This window comes from Protopterus annectens, chromosome 13.part0 (assembly GCF_019279795.1).
Source record: "Protopterus annectens isolate FY-2018-M chromosome 13.part0, PAN1.0, whole genome shotgun sequence".
In the NCBI taxonomy this organism is placed as follows: Eukaryota; Metazoa; Chordata; order Ceratodontiformes; family Protopteridae; genus Protopterus; species Protopterus annectens.
The window spans coordinates 1309073985-1309092529 of NC_056747.1; positions in this window are offsets into that span (position 1 = coordinate 1309073985).

Below are 18545 nucleotides of genomic sequence, written 5' to 3' on the forward strand. Positions count from 1 at the left end.
TACGTGATATGAAATGTGATGTTTTTAGATTCTGTAGGAAACTCCATCTAAAAAGTATTTTTTGCAATATGAATGATAATATGAACGCAGTTTCATCTAATGATAGTCTTGATTCATCTGCAGACACTTTTCATACATGTAATTCGGATAATATATTTAATGCGTATTACAAGTTGGATACTGAGTGTATTAGATATAATAGTCATTTTATGCCACCAGTTTTAAATAATGATGTAAATTTTTCCAACTTGTTGAATTTTTCTATTGAACATGTATATACTGAGTTCATGAAGTGTAAATCTGATGTTCATTATAATTTATCTCAGAAAGAATGGAAAGCTCTACAGTTATTAAGTAAAATGAGGGAAATTGTATTTAAACCATCAGATAAAGGAAATAAGCTTGTTGTTATGCACTATTCACAGTATCTCAAAATGTGTGAAGACCATCTAAACGACAATAATGTTTATGAAAAGACAGAATTTACTGTATACAGTGACTCAGTTTTTGAATATACTGAATTATTAAAGAAGGGTGAAAGGCTAGGCTATTTTTCAGCAACGGACATCAAGAAGAAATTTAGTATAGAAGGTTGTAGAATCGCCTTATTCTACTGCCTTCCAAAGATACATAAAAATTTAACACAACGCCCTGGGAGACCAATTGTCTCAGGGTGTAATTATTTTTTACATAATATAGGTCTTTTTTTACATAGTTTCTTGTTACCTATAGTTAAAACCTTGCCTTCCTATATTTCTGATGTTTCTGACTTTGTAGATAAAATCAAGAATGTTAGGTGGAATGATCATATGTACTGGGTGACTCTTGATGTCAAGAGCCTCTATACGAACATCAGACATGAGTTCAGTATGGAGGCTGTCAAATTCTTTTTGGGCGATTACCCAGTTACTGAATATATTATAGAACTTATTCATTTTTGCTTAACACATAATTTTTTTGAATTTAATAACAGTCTATACAGACAAAAACAAGGGACAGCCATGGGGGCAGCTTTTGCCCCCATGTATGCAAATTTGGCCATGGAGCTTTTTGAATCTGAGTACCTGTAGAGAAATTATTTTTTTTGTAAACATGTCATCAGGTACTATAGGTTTATAGATGATTTAATTTTTTTGATACAAGATGGTGAGGCATTAGTTGAGAATTTTATTTCAGAATTACATAGAAATAGATTTTCATTAGAATTTGATGGTTTTAGAATGGGTACAACAATTTCCTTTTTGGATATTGTATTGAATATTAAAGATGGTAATAGTTTGGAAACAGTTAGTTATGTACTCACCATAACAATCGATGTATGTGGTCCATCTCGCCTACATTCTTTACTCACGGGTTCGGCTCCGACTCGGCCAACTTATTTCTCTAGCACAAAGTCTCTAATTGGCTGGGCTAACCCGGTATCCCAAGATGCACCTCACCCTAGCCCCAGATCTTGTTTGCAACCATTCCAGTCATAACCCATACACAACCAGCACTGGAAGGAATTCCAACCAAAAGGAAAGAAAAAAACACTGACCTTGAAGGGTTCTCAAAGCCAATATTCCTCCAAATCCTTTAGGAAGGGGGCAGGTGGGAGGGTACGTAAGAATGTAGGCGAGATGGACCACATACATCAATCGTTATGGTGAGTACATAACTAACTGATGTTATGTGGTCCTATCTCGCCTACATTCTTTACTCACGGGACAGCGTCCCCAGCACCTCTATCCTGGGAGGCTCATAGGAAGATACTCCTGAGAACCATGGAACCAAAGGAAGCCCGGCCCCTAGAAGCCACGTCCAGCTTCTAATGAGTAATAAAGGTGTGAGGAGAGGCCCAGGTGGCCGCAGCACAAATATCATCCAATGAAAGCCTGGCATGGTAAGCTATTGATGTAGACACTGCCCTGGTAGAGTGAGCTTTGACGGGAAAAGGTAAATTTCTGCCTGCTGACGAGTAGATGAAGGAAATACAATCTTTGATCCACTTAGAAATTGTGCACTTGGAAATAGGACAACCTGCTCTGTTCTCTGAGAAGGACACAAACAGCTGATCAGACTTCCTAACATGCTTAGTCCTGTGTAAATAGAACCTCAGTTGTCTGTGCACATCCAACTGATGGAACCTGAACTCTGCTTTATTGGAAAAGTTTGGAAAGAACACTGGTAACTCAATAGATTGATGGAGATTAACAGTGGATGACACCTTTGGAAGGAAGGACGGGTTAAGTCTCAGGGGAAACTCTGTCCTTATGAAAGGTCAAATACAGAGGTTTAATGGACAGAGCTTGAAGTTCTGATACTCTTCTGGCCGATGTAATGGCTATTAGAAACGCGGTCTTCCAAGATAAAAATTTCAATTCACAGGTGGCAGCCGGTTCAAAGGGTGGTGAAGTGATGGCTTGTAGCACAAGGTTTAGATCCCATGGCATGACAGGTTCTGAAACAGGAGGGCGAAGTAACCAGGCGCCTTTCAAGAAGGCCTTACAGAGTTTATGGCCCATAAGGGGGGGCTCGTAAGATGTATGAAAATTGGAAATTGCAGCCAGCTGCACCTTAATGATAGCGGGCGCAGAGCCCTGACAGAAAAGCATAGCTAAAAAATCTAAGACCGACGGAATTGGGGCTTTGAAGGGGTCCAAACCTTGGGCCTGAGCCCAAATGGAGAATCTCTTCCATTTGCTGGAATAAATCCTTCTGGTGGAAGATTTATGAGATGAAGACAAGATGTGTACCACCTCAGGTGAAAAGAAATGTCTTCTAACTAGTGATGGAAGTGGAGCAGCCAGGCTGTCAACCTGAGGGTTTGCAGGGAGGGATGGAGCTGTTCTGACATGTGAATCAGTAGGTCTGGCACTGGCTCCAGAGTCCAAGGACCGTCCACTGCATACTGCTGAAGAAAGGGGAACCATACTTGTCAAGGCCAGTGTGGAGCAATAAGAATCATCCTGCTTCCCAAGAATATGGCTTCCTGAATCACTCTTGGTAACAGAGGAAACGGAGGGAAAGCATAGACCAGACCGGGAGGCCAATCGTGGACTAGAGCGTCCCCGGGTGACTCCCCCTGTGGGAGGATCAGTGTGAAGTACTCGCTGCATTTGGCATTGAGGGGACAGGCGAAGAGATCACAGCAAGGCTGACCCCACCTGTTGAAAATTTGAACCGCCACTCGGTTGTTCAGGGACCACTCATAAGGCATCAGAATAGCTCTGCTCAGCCTGTCCGCTATCACATTGGACTTTCCCAGAATGTGCATTGCCACTAAAAACCGTTGGGAAGATACTGCCCAATGCCACACCCGCATGGCCTCTCTGCAGAGGGGATAAGACTTGGTTCCCCCCTGCTTGTTCAGGTACCACACCACGGACATGCTGTCCGAGTGAATTGCAATCATTCCCAGAGGAAGAGAGTTTTGGAGTGCTCACAATGCTAGAAACACCGCCCTCATCTCCAGAACATTGATGTGCAGTTGTACCTCATGATCTTGCCACGTGCCTTGGACCGTCCTGCCAAGATAATGCCCCCCCACCCCATCTGGGAGGCATCCGTGGTCACCGTGGCCACTGGAGACATAGGAATCAAGCTCCTCCCTTTGTCCAGATTGATGGAACATAGCCACCAGCGGAGGTCCTGTTTGCACCGTTCCGTGAGAAGTATCAAGTGGGAATGAGGAAGTTTCTGAAACGACCATTGGACCGAAAGGAGCCATTGTAGGATCCGCATGTGTAACCTGGCTAGAGGCACCAGCATGATGGTGGCGGCCATGGAACCCAAAAGCTGGAGAACTAACCTGGCTTGAACTCTTTTGAGGGGCAACAGTGCGTGGATCTGAGACTGCAGCCCTCTTATTCTCTCTTGTGGCAAAAAAGCCCGCATTTGAATAGAGTCTAGCTCTGCGCCTATAAAAACAACATGCTGTGAGGGCAGCAAGGCAGACTTTTCCCAGTTCAAAGTAATTCCTAGTTGTTGACAAAGTGTGATGGTAGTCTCCCTGGCTTGAATGAGGAGATGCCTGGTGGGGGCGGTGAGGAGCCAGTCGTCCAGATATGGAAACACCTGGAATCCCTGACGTCTCAGGTGAGCTGTCACCACTGCCAAACACTTGGTAAACACCCTGGGGGCTGTGGTGAGACCAAAGGGCAGGGCACGAAACTGGAAGTGACTGGCTCCCAGTCGGAAGCGTAAGTGACTCCTGGATGCCTTGTCCATTTTGATGTGGTAGTAGGCATCCTTGAGATCGATGGAGCACATCCATACTCCTTTTTCCAGCAATGGAAAAATAGACTGAAGCGTGACCATTCGGAACTTGGACTTCAGAACGTAGTGATTCAGTCGACTGAGATCCAGAATAGGTCTCAGGTCCCCTGTTCTTTTCGGCACCAAAAAGAGTCTCAAGTAAGTTCCTGATCAGATATGGTCTGAGGGGACTGGTTGGATGACTCCTTTTTCTAGCAGCTTTGCAACTTCTAGTGCTGCTTGATCCCATTGACTGGGTGGGACGTCCAGGATTCTTCTGACTGGAGGGGGTGTTGATAAAAAGGGGATAGTGTAACCTCCGGTAACTATTCACAGCACCCAACGATCCTGGGTGATGCTTTCCTAGGCTTCCGGATGCAACGAAATTTGGCCCCCGACTGGCTCCGGAACAGCACAGTCAGGCAACGCCTCAGGAATGCTGAAAGGAAGATCCTTGAAAAGAATTGCGGTCTCCCGAGTTGCGGGGGCCTCCTCTGCCTCTAGGACGGCGTCTTCCAGAATAATTTCCCCCTCCTCTGCCTCTGGAGGGGGACTCACCTTGAGCTGCAGGGAAGGATCTCTGAGACTTCTTGAACCACATTTTCCCCCTTCTCTGAGCCTTGGGGTAAGGCCTAGAAGGGAGAGAGAAACATGCCCCTATGGTAGATAGGGTCTTTCCCTCATGTTCGCATCTGGTGAGGGTGTCTTTCACTTTGGTCCCGAAAAGAGAGGACCCATCAAAGGGGGCGTCAGTAAAGGAAGACTTAAAGGCCTCCACGAAATGACACAAGCACATCCAGGCTTGCCTTCTGAGAGCGACACCTGAGCTAGCTGCCCTACTCGCCCCTTCGGCTGCATAAGATATGAGCCTCATGGATGAGTTGACAATGGAACCAAGGGTAGACAACTGGACATTAACAGTCTGCGCTACCGCCTCAGGCATGTTACCTGTCAAAGTATCTCCTAGCTCCTTAAGGAGATCTCTTTGGAGCTGAGTGAAATGACAAAGGTAATTCAGCGACCGCAAGGTAAAGGTCGCCAAAGACAGGGTACACTTCCCGTACTGGTCCATACTCCTGGACTCCTTGTTAGGAGGATGGACAGAATAAGAAGCCTCTGCAACTTCCTGCTGAGTGACTGCTGCCACCACCAAGACATCTACAGAAACCCCTTTGGTCAAGAACTCTTTCCCCTGGGGAGCAGAAAGGAACTTATTTGGACGTCTGGGCACCGGTTCCACGGAATCAGGGTTCTCCCACACCCTTCGACAAATCAAATCCAGGAGTTTGTCGAAGGGTGGAGACACCCAGGAGGCAGAGGGTTGAGCTCCGAAGGCCTTGAGGAATACCGACTCCTCCTCAGAGGGGGTCTTGGAAGGCCAGTTGCCTCTCTGCCTCAAAATCTCCAGGATGTCGGAGAAAGAGACGTCATCGGAGGATGACTTGGGGGACCCCTCTGACTCCTCGAGGTCGGTATCGGAAGTGAGGGACTCGTCCTGGGAGTCTATGTGCTTCCTCTTGCACAACTTCTTTCTAGGGGGCTCCTCAGGCACCGACTCTGAGGGGCCCTCAGAAAGTAGGGGACCGCTCAAGGGGGTATCCTCAGACCTTTGGGCTCGGCCATCCATGGATAGGGGGGCATCAGAGTCTCTAGCCGGGGTGTAGGAGGAAGGAGTGACTGATCCAGGTGATGCAACTGACGATCTGGCCAGTGCGCTCCTCATGGCCTTGAAGGCAGGTCCCCCTGAATCCAAGGACCGACCCATCTCTGAGACCACAACCGGAGTTGAGATTCCCCGAGCTGATGCACCGAGAGGGAAGCTCGGAACCGACAGGAGTCCCGAGGTATCCCCCTCGGGTCCGACTGAGGAAACCCGAGTACCGAAACCAGAGGATGGAACCGACATGGTTGGACCCAACGCCAGCTCCGATAAACTCACATGGGGTATCGGAGCCGACACGAGAACATCACTCGGCACGGAGCACTCCGGCTCCGACAACACATGGGTGCTCGGAGGAGGAATCATCGGTACCAGAATAGGGACTTGCTCCGGAGCCGACTGGGTCGGAGCCGAGAACAGTTTTGCTAACACTGGCAACTGCAGGAGCCTCTGGACTACCCTATCCACATCCAAATCAGACAGCCTAGAGGATTTGGAAGAAATAGAAGGAGATCGGGATCTCCTACCTGGAGACTCATGCCTGACACTGGGTGACTGGCTCCAAATAGGCTCCAATTATATCGGAGCCGAGTTCGACTCTAGTACAGCAGATACCTCCTGCGGCCCCGAGAACAATGGAGCCGAGGAGGTAGTATCCATTTTCGAAACCTTCTCCTGCGGCCCGGAGGACAATGGAGCCGAGGAGGCAGTATCCATTTTCGAAACCTTCTCTGAAGGCTCCGAGGAGGCAGACAGAGCCGGAGATCTTTTCTTGGCCTTAGAAGGCTTAGACTTAGCACTAGAAGAAGAAGAAGAATCTAAGGACTCCTCAAAGGAGGGCGTAATCAGGTCCTTCAAAATCAGCTTATTTTTTCTTTCCTGCAGTACCCTAGGGCTAAAAACCTGGCAAAAACTGCAGGACTCTTGCAGGTGAATAGCACCAAGACAATAAACACAGATGGAATGCCCATCTGTAATGGACATTTTGTAGCCACATTTTGTACACTTTTTAAACCCGGAGGGTTTATGCTCTTTCTGCTCTTTAGACATGGTAAATAGCAGCACACTCTCAACCGACAGCGACAGACACAAGAGGAAGGCGGGAAAAAACAAATAACACTAATGGCCAAGGAAACTCTAAATTAAACGTTTCTTTGGAGCAGCAGGGAAACTAATTACTGGCAAGAACAAATCCAGCACAGTTTACACAAAGGAACAACACTGGACAGGCCTAGGTCCTCTAACTTAAACGGGCCTAGCCCGTGAAACAGAGGGATACCACAAAAACGCACTACTCACAAACGCTCACAATGAAACTTGCCAAAAAGAGAAGACTAGCTATTAAAATAGCTTTTACAAGATAACAGACTGCTAAAATACTTAGAAAAAGTATTTGAAAGGGTACTTAGCCACAGCTAAGTGAGACCACGTCCTAACTCTACGAGCGGCAAATGAGATCTGGGGCTAGGGCGAGGTGCATCTTGGGATACCGGGTTAGCCCAGCCAATTAGAGACTTCGTGCTAGAGAAATAAGTTGGCCGAGTCTGAGCCGATTCTCGGCTCTGAACCCATGAGTAAAGAATATAGGCGAGATAGGACCACATAACATCATCAGTTAACAGAAAATTTGATGAAGGCACACAATATGTATATGGTGATAGCTGCCATCCTCCTCATACACTAGAGGCTTTGCCCTTTGGTAAAATACTGAGGATTTCCAGATTATGCAATAATGAGTGTGCCTTTAAGAGAGAACTGGATATAATTGTGGGGATGTTTAAGCAGAGGGGGTATAGTAATGAATTGATTGAAAGAGGTTATAAAAAGTTTTTTGATGATAGCTGCAGGAAGATAAGAAATAATAGACATAAAATATGCACTACTGCGTCCAGTTCTGAAATTAATAGGCAATGTGACATTTTGTATTTTGTCAATACTTATGGATGTTTTAGTGCTGAAATTGTGAGATTGGTTAAATATTACTGGGAATATTTTGTTTCCCTTAGTAATGTGTCTTTGTGGTTAGATAGGAGGTTTGGGTTTTCTTATAAAAGAGGTAAAAATATTAAAAATTTTTTGGTGAAAAGTAAATTCTTTTTGCCTTCTATGAGCTTAGAACGGAGTATACTTTCTAATGGAACTTTTAAGTGTGACAAATGTAAGGCATGTAATTTTATAGTTAGAAGTTTTTCTTATATAAATAATGTTTTTAATACATGTAATTTTTTTACTTGTAATTCTGAAGGTGTTATTTGTGCACTTAAATGCCCGTGTAATAAATTTTATATTGGTGAAACTAAAAGGGCATTTAAAGTTAGACTAATGGAACATGCCAGAGATATTATTAACAACAAAGAAGAAAGTTCTGTGGTTATGCATTTTAAAAAATTCCATGATGGTAAAAATGAGGGGCTTCAAGACACATTTATTTTTTCCAAGACTGTGCTCTCAATATTAAACAACATTTGCTATCTAAAGAAGCCACTTATATTTTAAAGTTTGGTAGTTTGTACCCTCAGGGTTTAAATGAAGATTTGAACTGGAGGGTACTAATTTAATTTTATTTTTGATTGTTGTTAATTAATTAATTATCCAATTAGTCACTGAGAGTATATATAAGGTTTATGTTTTTTAAGTTCTTTACTCCTTGAAGGCTACGGCCGAGACGTCAGAGGAATAAAGCGTATTTTCTGCAGATTTGTGGATCTCTTTGTGGTTGATTTTTACTTCATCCCTTTTGGTGCTTGTTGTTGCAACTGGATCCATCCAAGTTTGGCTTTGTCAAAGGAAGGTTATGTCTGCTGAACTTGGTGGACTTCTGTGAGAAGGTCACCAAAGCAAAAGATGAGGATAAAACAGTGCATACTGCCTACCTTGACCTGGCAAAGGCATCTGATACAATACCCAGCTCTGGCATTGTTAACAAACTTACAGAATTAGGCATAAACCCCAATGTGTTGGATATCCAGGTGGCTCACAGATATGGCCCAGGAAGTTAGAATTGGTGAGACCACCTCCACAAAGAGGCCGACCATCAGTGGAGTCTCTCAGTGGTCCTTGCTGGGTCCACTCCTCTTTGCCATCTACTTCTTGACAGTCAAGGCTAATGTCAAAGGCCTCTGGCTGACCAAGTTCACGGATGATTGCAAACTGAGAGCAGTCATAGAATCCCCCCAAGGTGCAAAAATCTTTTGAGGGTCTAACACAGACATATGACAGGTGCCAAAGCCACCAGTTAAAACTCATTGCCAAGAAATGCATTATAGTACATTTTGGGAAGTCTTTCATCACAGTAAACTGCCCTAGGAAAATTATAACATTATTTGGTAACACTGTAGTGGAAGGAGCTTGGTGCTTACCCTCCGGTATTCAGTAAAAGACAAAACAGTTAACCACCAGAGTGGATCACAACCTGAGATTAACAAATGTTAAGCACCACTCCCTGCTACAGTTGTTAAGGTTCATACTAGGCTAACTGCCCTAGGGCATTTATAAGACTAGCCAGAATGTGTTTGGCTTTCGCCACCCATTTTAAATTAATTTTGCTATGCCCTTTTTCGAGGTTAGTATACTATGCCTCTGTCTAACAGTGACACAGAAGTGATACCTGGGTTAAACCTACGATCTCCCATCCACTCATCAAGATTCCTCTTGAAGAGAGTCAATGAGGGACTCTGCCTAATCTGGACTGGGATTTTATTCCAGAGTGAAGGGAGCCTCTGGGTTATGAATCTGTCCCTCCAGCATGTCCTATTTATTTCAGTGCTGAGGTTCAAGTCTCTCAAGCACGTAGCTCGATGGGATTTGGATTTTCTGAGGTGCAGCATGTCCATTAATTCCGGGTTGGACATGGCTTTATACGTCAGGCACAGATCGCCCCTGAACAGGCGGTATGCCACTGAGTAGAGCTGGAGTTTCTTTAACCGGGCAGCATATGGCATCTGTTTGAGCCCTTTGATCCTCTTGGTGAGGTACTTTTGGGGTCTTTCCAGTTGCTGCAGGTGTCTGGTAAGGTACATCCCAAAAGGGGCATTTTACTCAATTATGGGCCTGATGATGGATGAGTAAAGAGACACGATAACCTCCCCTAATCTAGATGTGAATCCCTTCATGATTAGGTGGGCTATATAAAATGTTTTTCTAACCACTTTGGCCACGTGGTTGTCAAATGAGAGACTGCTATCAACTTGGGTCCCCAGGTCCCTAATTACTTCTTCTGTACTTAATGGATTACCACCTATGTGGTAATTTGTGGGCACTTTGTTTTTGCCAAAGGGGATGACTATACACTTTTTGGCGTTTAGCTTGAGGCCATGGCTCTGGCACCAGTTGTCTGTTTCTATGAGGCCCTTTTGGAGGATGCTTGTGTCAGCTGGAGAGTTGATTATGGCGCCCAGTTTGCAGTCATTTGCAAACTTGGTCAGCCACAGTCCTTCTGTGTTGGCCTGTACCTCAGAGAAATATATACCGAACAAGAGAGGTCCCAGGACTGAGCCTTGTGGGATGCCACTTGTAACTGGTTTGGAGTTTGACATAGCTCCAGCAATTCTAATCATGTGGGTTCTGTCCTTGAGCCAGTTTGCAACCCATCTAGTGACATAGGGGTTTATATTTAAGCTGGTGAGCTTATCTATAATGCCTAAGTGGGGTATTGTATCGAAGGCTTTTGCGAGGTCCAGGTAGGCTGTGTGGACCACCTTCCCCTCATCAATGGCCTTGGTGACTGTTTCAAAGAAATCAACCATGTTTCATAGGCAGGATCTGCCCTTAACAAAGCCGGACTGGGTAGGATCCAGTGTCTGTAGGTCCTCAATATCTTTATTTATGAGGTCCATGATGATCCTTTCCATAGCTTTGCAGACCAAGCTAGTCAGGCTTATGGGGCGATAGTTTCCAGCATCCGTTGAGGCACCACCTTTGTGGAGAGGGACCACTGTTGCTGTACGCCACTCTTTGGGTATATATCCTGTAGTAAGGCTGAGATTGAACAGTAGTTTTATGTTTGGGTTTAGCTCTTCTTGGAGTTCATGTAGGACGCAGCCCGGGACACCGTCTCGTCCCATTGATGCTGTGTTTTTGCTTTGGAGAGGCGGCTCTTACCTGAGGATTTGAGATGGCAGGGGGGCAGCACTCTGCTGGCATAGATATTTGCCCTTTTGGTGGGGAGTTTGCTGAACCTGTCAGCTAGGATGTTGGCAATGTCTGTGGGTTCGGTGTATTTTTTGTCGTTTTGGACTAATTCTGAGCATATCTGGGAATTCCCACCCAGGTTCCTAACATAACTAAAGAAAGCCTTGTGATTATCCTTAGTGTCCTGTGCAATTTTTCTCCCTAAGCTGGCCTTAGACGATTTTATGAGTGCCCGTACTTTTTTGCTAATACTGATCAGAGATGCCTTCTCTTTTTGGGATTTTGCTCTATCATTTAGTAGCTTCCTCCTTCTATTGTATAGTTTGTTTATGGCTGGGGTCCACCAGACAGGACGTCTGCCTTTGGAGGATTGGGTCTTGGTTTTATTTGGGATTGCATGATCCATGCATTCCTGAAGGTGTTCATAGAATGCATTTATAAAGGATTCTGCGGTCTGGGACATATTTTCCACAGGCCTGGGGGCTTTGAAGGATTCGACCTCAGTTTTGAGGAGTGTGAAGTTTGCTTTAGAGAAGTTTTTCACTGTGGTTTTCTGGGCAGGAGGTGGGGTCGGGATGTGAATATCCAGTGAGATTAGTTTATGATCTGATCTTACCAGTGAGGGATACACTTCTGGTCTGGAGCATAGAGTCCCCATGTTGGTGATGATCAGGTCCAGTATGTTTTCCCCTCTTGTGGGAGTGGTAACAAGTTGTTCCATAGCATTTGAGTTTATAAATTCTAGGAACCTTTGGGCTAGGGTGTTGGAGCTAGAGTAATGCTCTCAGTCTATGTTTGGGTAGTTGAAGTCGCACAATATAATGGTGTTTGGAGAGACCTTCATATTTTCCAGTGTTCTCAGGAAGGCCGAGTGGGGTTCCTGGGTTTGGGAGGGTGGTCTGTAGCAGGCTATAAACTGGAAGGCAGTTTTACCCACTGTTAGTTGCACATGGATTGTCTCTGATGCTTCGTGCTGTGCCACCAACCTGGAGGTGTGGGTATCTTTGAAGAATATTGATACTCCCCCTCCTTTTGTGGTTTGGTCCAAGTTTTGGGGCCGAAAAGCATGGTATGAGGTATAACCTGGTAGTGCTGGGGTGCTCTCGGGAGCCTTGAACCAGGTTTCTGTTACTGCACAGATATCGATGTTCTCCATGCTAAGGAGAGTTTCGAGTGCGTGCATCTTGAGGTTTAGACTTCTGGCGTTGAGTAGCATTACTCTTAGTTGCTTATCCCTTGTGATACCTATGGAGGTGGGTTTGTCTTTTGAGCCTTGCCTAAAAAAGGCACTATGGGGGTAGCAAGAGCCTTTGCCAATATCCGAAAGCCCAGGGGTGACAGGTGCAAGCCGTCCCTAGCGAAGCATCGTGGCTTGTTGAGCATGTCATCCCAGGCTGACAGGCATTGGATCCCCTTTGAATGACACCTATACTTAAGCCAGTTGTTGAAATTGATCATCTTGTCTTCATATTGTGGCATCATTCTTGGTGAGGGTAAGATGCTACTCAAGGTCAGGGTCATACCCGCCTGGGCCACATGCTCAGAGAGCTCCTCTATGTCTCTTTTCATGTAGTCCAGGGAGGAAAGTCTCAGGTCATTCACACCAGCATGGACAATGACTGAGTCATATTTGTACTTGCCTTGGTGTGACCTGAGTGCTAGTGTTATGTGGTGGATCCTAGCGCCCGACAGGCAGCTCACCGTGACCTTTTCCTTGTTCAGCCTGGTGAGCGGGACGTCAGTGTGCCTGATGATAGAGTCACCTATTACAAATGTATCAGGTGTGTTGTTTAGCCTTAAGGGCTGTGACTGTTCCGCACACTGGCTTTGTGAGCTATGTGTTGCACGTGTTTTGTTTTGGGGTAGCGGTTGCTTGGGTGTCTGCTTTGGAGGTCTCTGCTGCTTAGGCAGATTTTTATTTAGAGCCTCCGAGTATGTTTTTGTGTGTTTATGTGTTTGGTTTGCTGTCGTGGTAGGTCTATGTGAGACTGGAATTGTAGTGAGTGTGGTTTCCTTCTCCTCCTGACTGGTTACGCCAGTACTGAGTTGAGAGAGCTTAGCCTCCAGTTTGGTTATATGGATGCATCTTTCACATGTGTTGGAAGTTGTTGGGAGGAGGAGAGGGTTGTCTGTGTACATGAGGCAGTTGTAACATTGCCTCAAGATTCCCAGATTCACCAGCTGGACCGGAGAGGAGATCGACAACTGACCTTTGGACATGCTGGAATAGTATTGGGAATTCCTTTATAATTGAAAAAAAAGGGCCAATGGGGAACAAGGTACTCAAGTGGAGTTTGTGAGGGTGTAGTGCTTTTAATTATTTAGTGCTGACATATATAATTGCTTTAGTGAGCAAGTGCCAGGTAACTTAAATGCAATGTGTTACAGGTAACTTAAATGCAAAAATGACAAACAGTAACTTTCTTTTAAGTGAAACAAGAAATAAGTACAGTAAGCAATGCAGATATCACTAGCGCTGAAAAGCCGTGTTTTAGGTGGTATTAGCTTTTCAGGGAAATAACAAGCAAACAAACAACAAGCATACAAACAAAGCTAGATTCAGCAGGCCTGGATCTAGTCTATGCTAAACAACTGGTCTGAATCCCGAATGCTTAATCCAAAAGACTTAGAATGATAGCTACACTTTAATCAAGTTACTACCAAGCAGTATTAAATACAATTGAATACTTTAAAGAATGCCTGGATTAGTGCTCAAGTTATACAAACAAAGCTAGATTCAGCAGGTCTGGATCTAGTCTACGCTACAGCAAACAAGGTGTACCAATTTCAGTAAGAAGCAGTTCAAATATGCAGGCACTATAAGCCTTTAACCAGAAATTCCCAGCTCAGAAGGGCTCCAGCCTCTCCTCCCACAAGAGTGCAGACCAAGAACCCTTTTAATGTAAAATAACTGGCCTGAAGCCCAAGTGCTTAAACCAGAATTAATACACTTTTAGAATAACAGACACTGAGCCCTCAATCAGTAGTTCCCAACTTAGAAGGATGTAAGCTACCTGTTCTGCCACTACAGTGGAGACCACAAACCTTCTTAATGTAAAACAACTGGTCTGAAGCCCAAGTCCTTAAACTAAAAGGCTTAGAATAAGTTACACCAAGCAGTAACAAATACAATTGAGTACTTTTAAGATGACGCAAAAGCAAAATAAAGTAGGAAGAAACACAAATACAGTAAAAGCAGAACATTTTTTTTTTCAGAAAAGTAGCAAAAACAGTAGTAAAAACAATTCACATGCAGTGCAAACTGGCACACTTGAGTATGTAGCAATATTAGTCCACACACAGTTTGATAAAATGTAATTAAATTCAAAAGGACTAAAAGCAAGTGCAGAAAGGGTTTATTAGATAGAATGCGGTAAAGAGATGGGACTGGGGGAGTGTCCTAGATCAAATCTACAGTGGGGCGGGCACTGCAAAAGCCACCAAATTTAAACTACATCCAAGAACAGGGAGGGAGGGTGGGGAAGACAGTTTCAACAGAGATAGATATGAGGAATCACAGTGCAAATTATAACAAAAAAATATATACTGATATCTGTATATTTGCAGAACAGTAAGACAACAGATATCTAAGTAACAATTTAGCTCTATAATACAGAATAAGGTCGTGTATAGCGCTCAACAGTAAATTCTGCCTGTACTGACCAGAAAATGACAGCAGTAGAACAAAATATTTGTTTCTGCCTGCTGTCTGTACCAGTAATATGTCCCTAAGTTCCTCTAATGGACTCAAAAACTTGCTAGAATAACAAGATTTCTGTTGGCATGTATTTTCTGAAGGATACAAACTGTGAAACTCTAATGTATGTCATTATTTAGTGACTTCAGTCTTTAATGTTTTGTCAGAAAACCACAGATTTTGAGGAAATAACCAAAAATATGAAGCAATAATATAAACATTTTGTGAAAATCTGGACAGTTGATGGCACAAAAGGTACATATATACATGATGTACAGTATCACACTGCCTTTCTGACAGCATCAGCTAAGTGTTTTATGGCTTTGAAAGTCAGCAAAACACTTTGTGACCCTCCCCCCCCCCCCCCCGCATAACTAGTAGTACATGGAACAGATAAAGCTCCATTATTTCTTTATTATTGCTTCACTGTCGAGGTGAATTTATTGGCATCCATGTCTCAAACACATAATAAGCAGGTTATGATCAGCGACCCAATCATAATCCTCTATATTATATATAACTTTATTAACACAGAGTTTAAAATATGTCATTGTTTATTGTTCTTTGTGCCTCACATTTCATGAGCTTTATTTTTTAATTAGAACTCAGAGAGTTATTGTATCATATTTCTAAGTGAACAAGGTTAAATCAAGTGAAGACAAGTTCCCTGGTTTCTGTATATTGTACTTCAGTTCTGAAGAATGTCCAGCAGATGGCAGAGGAATCAAAATTGACAAAAAGTGTTTCTAAAATATCTTTGTTACCATCTTTTAATACAATCCAGGGCTTCACAAGCTTCATTTAATTCAGGAGCCAGTGATAAGTAACAAAAAGTGATTTAATTTCTTAGTTAAAAAAAAAAAAAAATAATCATAAAAATAATGAGTGAGAACAATTTTCTGCAGACTTTTAATGATATTGTACTTAGTCATAGTTACCACTGCTCACAAATAAATCAGAGGTGATGAAAAGAACGGCATACTGATTCAAAGATAAAAAAATGGAGGCAGGACTACATGTAGAAACTTCCCTCTACTTTGCTGTAGTGTGTCTCAGACAAATCATATTGGTTACACAAGACATAGTCACACTATCATAGCCCACTGTGGGAGCACTCCGCTTATTGTGTGTTTGAGTTACAAGGAGGAGGGGGAGCGGCATTCAAAGCCATAAAACACTTAGCTGAAGCTGTCAGAAAGGCAGTACATTTCATTTACCATGAGCAAAATATCCTGTACCACATGGTTGAATGAGATATGCATACCCCACTCTTTCATTTGGCATATCATGCAAGGCCAGCCTTAAGCCAGCTGAAGTTATTTGAACTAATAGGACCCTGTTCCCACATGGATGCTCCCACAGTAGGCTGTGACAGGGTGATTATGTCTTATGTAACCAACATGATTTGTCTGAGACACACTACAGCAAAGTGCAGGAATTTCTCATTGTAGACCTATTTCCATAGCAGCTACTTCTTCCCGGTTAGAGGTCGCCACAGCGGATCACCTGTCCGCTCATGATTGGCAGTGGAGTTTTACGGTGCCGAGGTGCCAGCCTGGCACCCAACCTTCCACAGAAGGCACATGCATGCAAACACTCACACCTAGGGGCAATTTGGAGTGTCCAATCCACCTACAGCATGTCTTTGGGATGTGGGAGGAAACCGGAGCACCCAGAGGAAACCTACACGACCACAGGGAGGACATGCAGACTCCGCACAGAAGGCACCCCAGCCGAGAATCGAACCGAAGAACCTCTTGCAGTGAGGTGGCAATGCTAACCGCTGCACCACCATGGCTGCCCATTTCCATAACAGCTACCAATCTTGTTAATGATGTGGGCTACATTTCTTGTCATGCATTGCACTAACAACTAGTCTAGTATCAGTAATACTGTAGTTTCATACCATGATAACTCAGTGATTGTTATTTGTTTTCCCACAGTCATCAGTTGCTGCTACTGAGTAACAAGTGGGGTTTTCAGCCAAAAACTGAGATTGGATTAACTATTTTTGTGCATCGTTCTAGTTGCTGTCACAGAAGGTAATATAACCAGGTTTAATCTGAAGACTGATAGTGGTACTTTGTTTTCTTTTGCTTATTTTGCTAGTATGGAATGCATGACTAGGTGCTAATGAATATCATTATAAAAAATAACCAGAATGCAGTCAGCCTTGGTCAGTATGAAAACAAACATTATTAAACACAAACAACAAAAAATGAGCAGATACTGTGATATGAGGTAATTGGGATCACCAAGACCTGTGTAACCTTATCACAAATAAGTCTAGTATGCCAGCAGCGAGAAGGACTTGCATGGGGGGAGGCAGGAAATTATGTGGATGGGGTATCAGCTAGAGGCCCCATTAAAATAGTCCAAATTGAGCACCACAATGTTAAGCCAGGCCCTGCTCATGGAACAGTGTAACTCTCCACTTAGCATGTTTTCTTACGGCTGACTATGGTACTTTTAAATACTCGGTAGAATAAAATATTTATTAAACAAAAAGACAGAGAAAAGCTGTATAACATGTTTGTGACAATATCTGGCCTAAAAATAAAGCTGCCTTCAGTAATAAATGTTAGTATTTACTGTCACTATTTTGTCAATGTTATTCCTGCACATAAAAGAAAGGACTTGCAGTTAAATGTAGGGAATAACGTAACTATGTAGTCATCAGTTGTCTAATGTTCTAACCCAGACATGATGGTATCCGAAGATTTTTTCATTTATGGGGAAGCTAGTGTTCTGTCATGGATTTGGTTTATTTAACAAGTCCCCTTAGGAAATACATGGCAGAAGTAGTAAGTTTACTTAGTCATGTTGATAATTCTTATGGTTATACTGAATGTTCTCCAGAAAGTTTGCCATTGTGTTGTGTAGGTCGTGAGCAGTACATCTTGTTTTCCTGCCTGTCATGCGGACATACATACAGACAGACATACAAAGATTCTGAAAGGAAAGGCTTGTGCTACAATTATCTCCTGCACAACTATATCTCCCACCCTTTTTGTGCAGCCTGCTTTTGTTCTGTCCCATACAGGTTTGTTCCGTTATGTTAACTTACACTACAACAGTGCTTCAGATGGCACATTTCAGGGCTTTTCTAGTATTTTCATGAAACGATGATTCCCAAGTTGATCATGAACCTTCCTATTTGTAGCTGCTACCAATGTCATCTTCTCTATCGCAGCGCTGCTTTAGGACCCCACCCTCTCACTTTTCCCTCAATAATATGGTATAATGAAGTCATAGCTGCAGTTCTCTTACCTAATGCATGCAAGTTCAGCTTTCAGAGTTTCTTCATAGACCTCAGTTTCATGGTTGTAAGACATCTTTTGGAAAACAACTCTTTGAAGGCAACTCAGATGATTCCAAATAGCTGAAAAAATTAAAAATAATAATATTTAATCAAAATGCACACTCATTGAAGATGTCCCCATTTATTAAAAATGCCTAGCTGCAAAAAAAAAAAAAAAAAACTAGCATCCATACTAGTTCTTGTGAGAGCCAAAGCTGTCTACTTCATATACATTATAAAACTACCCAATATGCACATACCCCATAAATCTAAAATGTAGCCTAATCCTAAACCTAATTCCAACCCATATCCTAACCCTTAACCCTAACCCTAAACTCAAGCCTAAACCCTACCTTCCTACCCTCAGCTAAAATTAATTTACTCCTACTCCTTGCCTTAATCCTACATCTAATGCTAAATGTCACCCTGCATGTAACGCTACCTGTAATTATAACCACAGTGAAAAACTGCAGTCCTAACTCTCATCCCAAACACCAATTTGAACCCAAAGTTCTTACTTA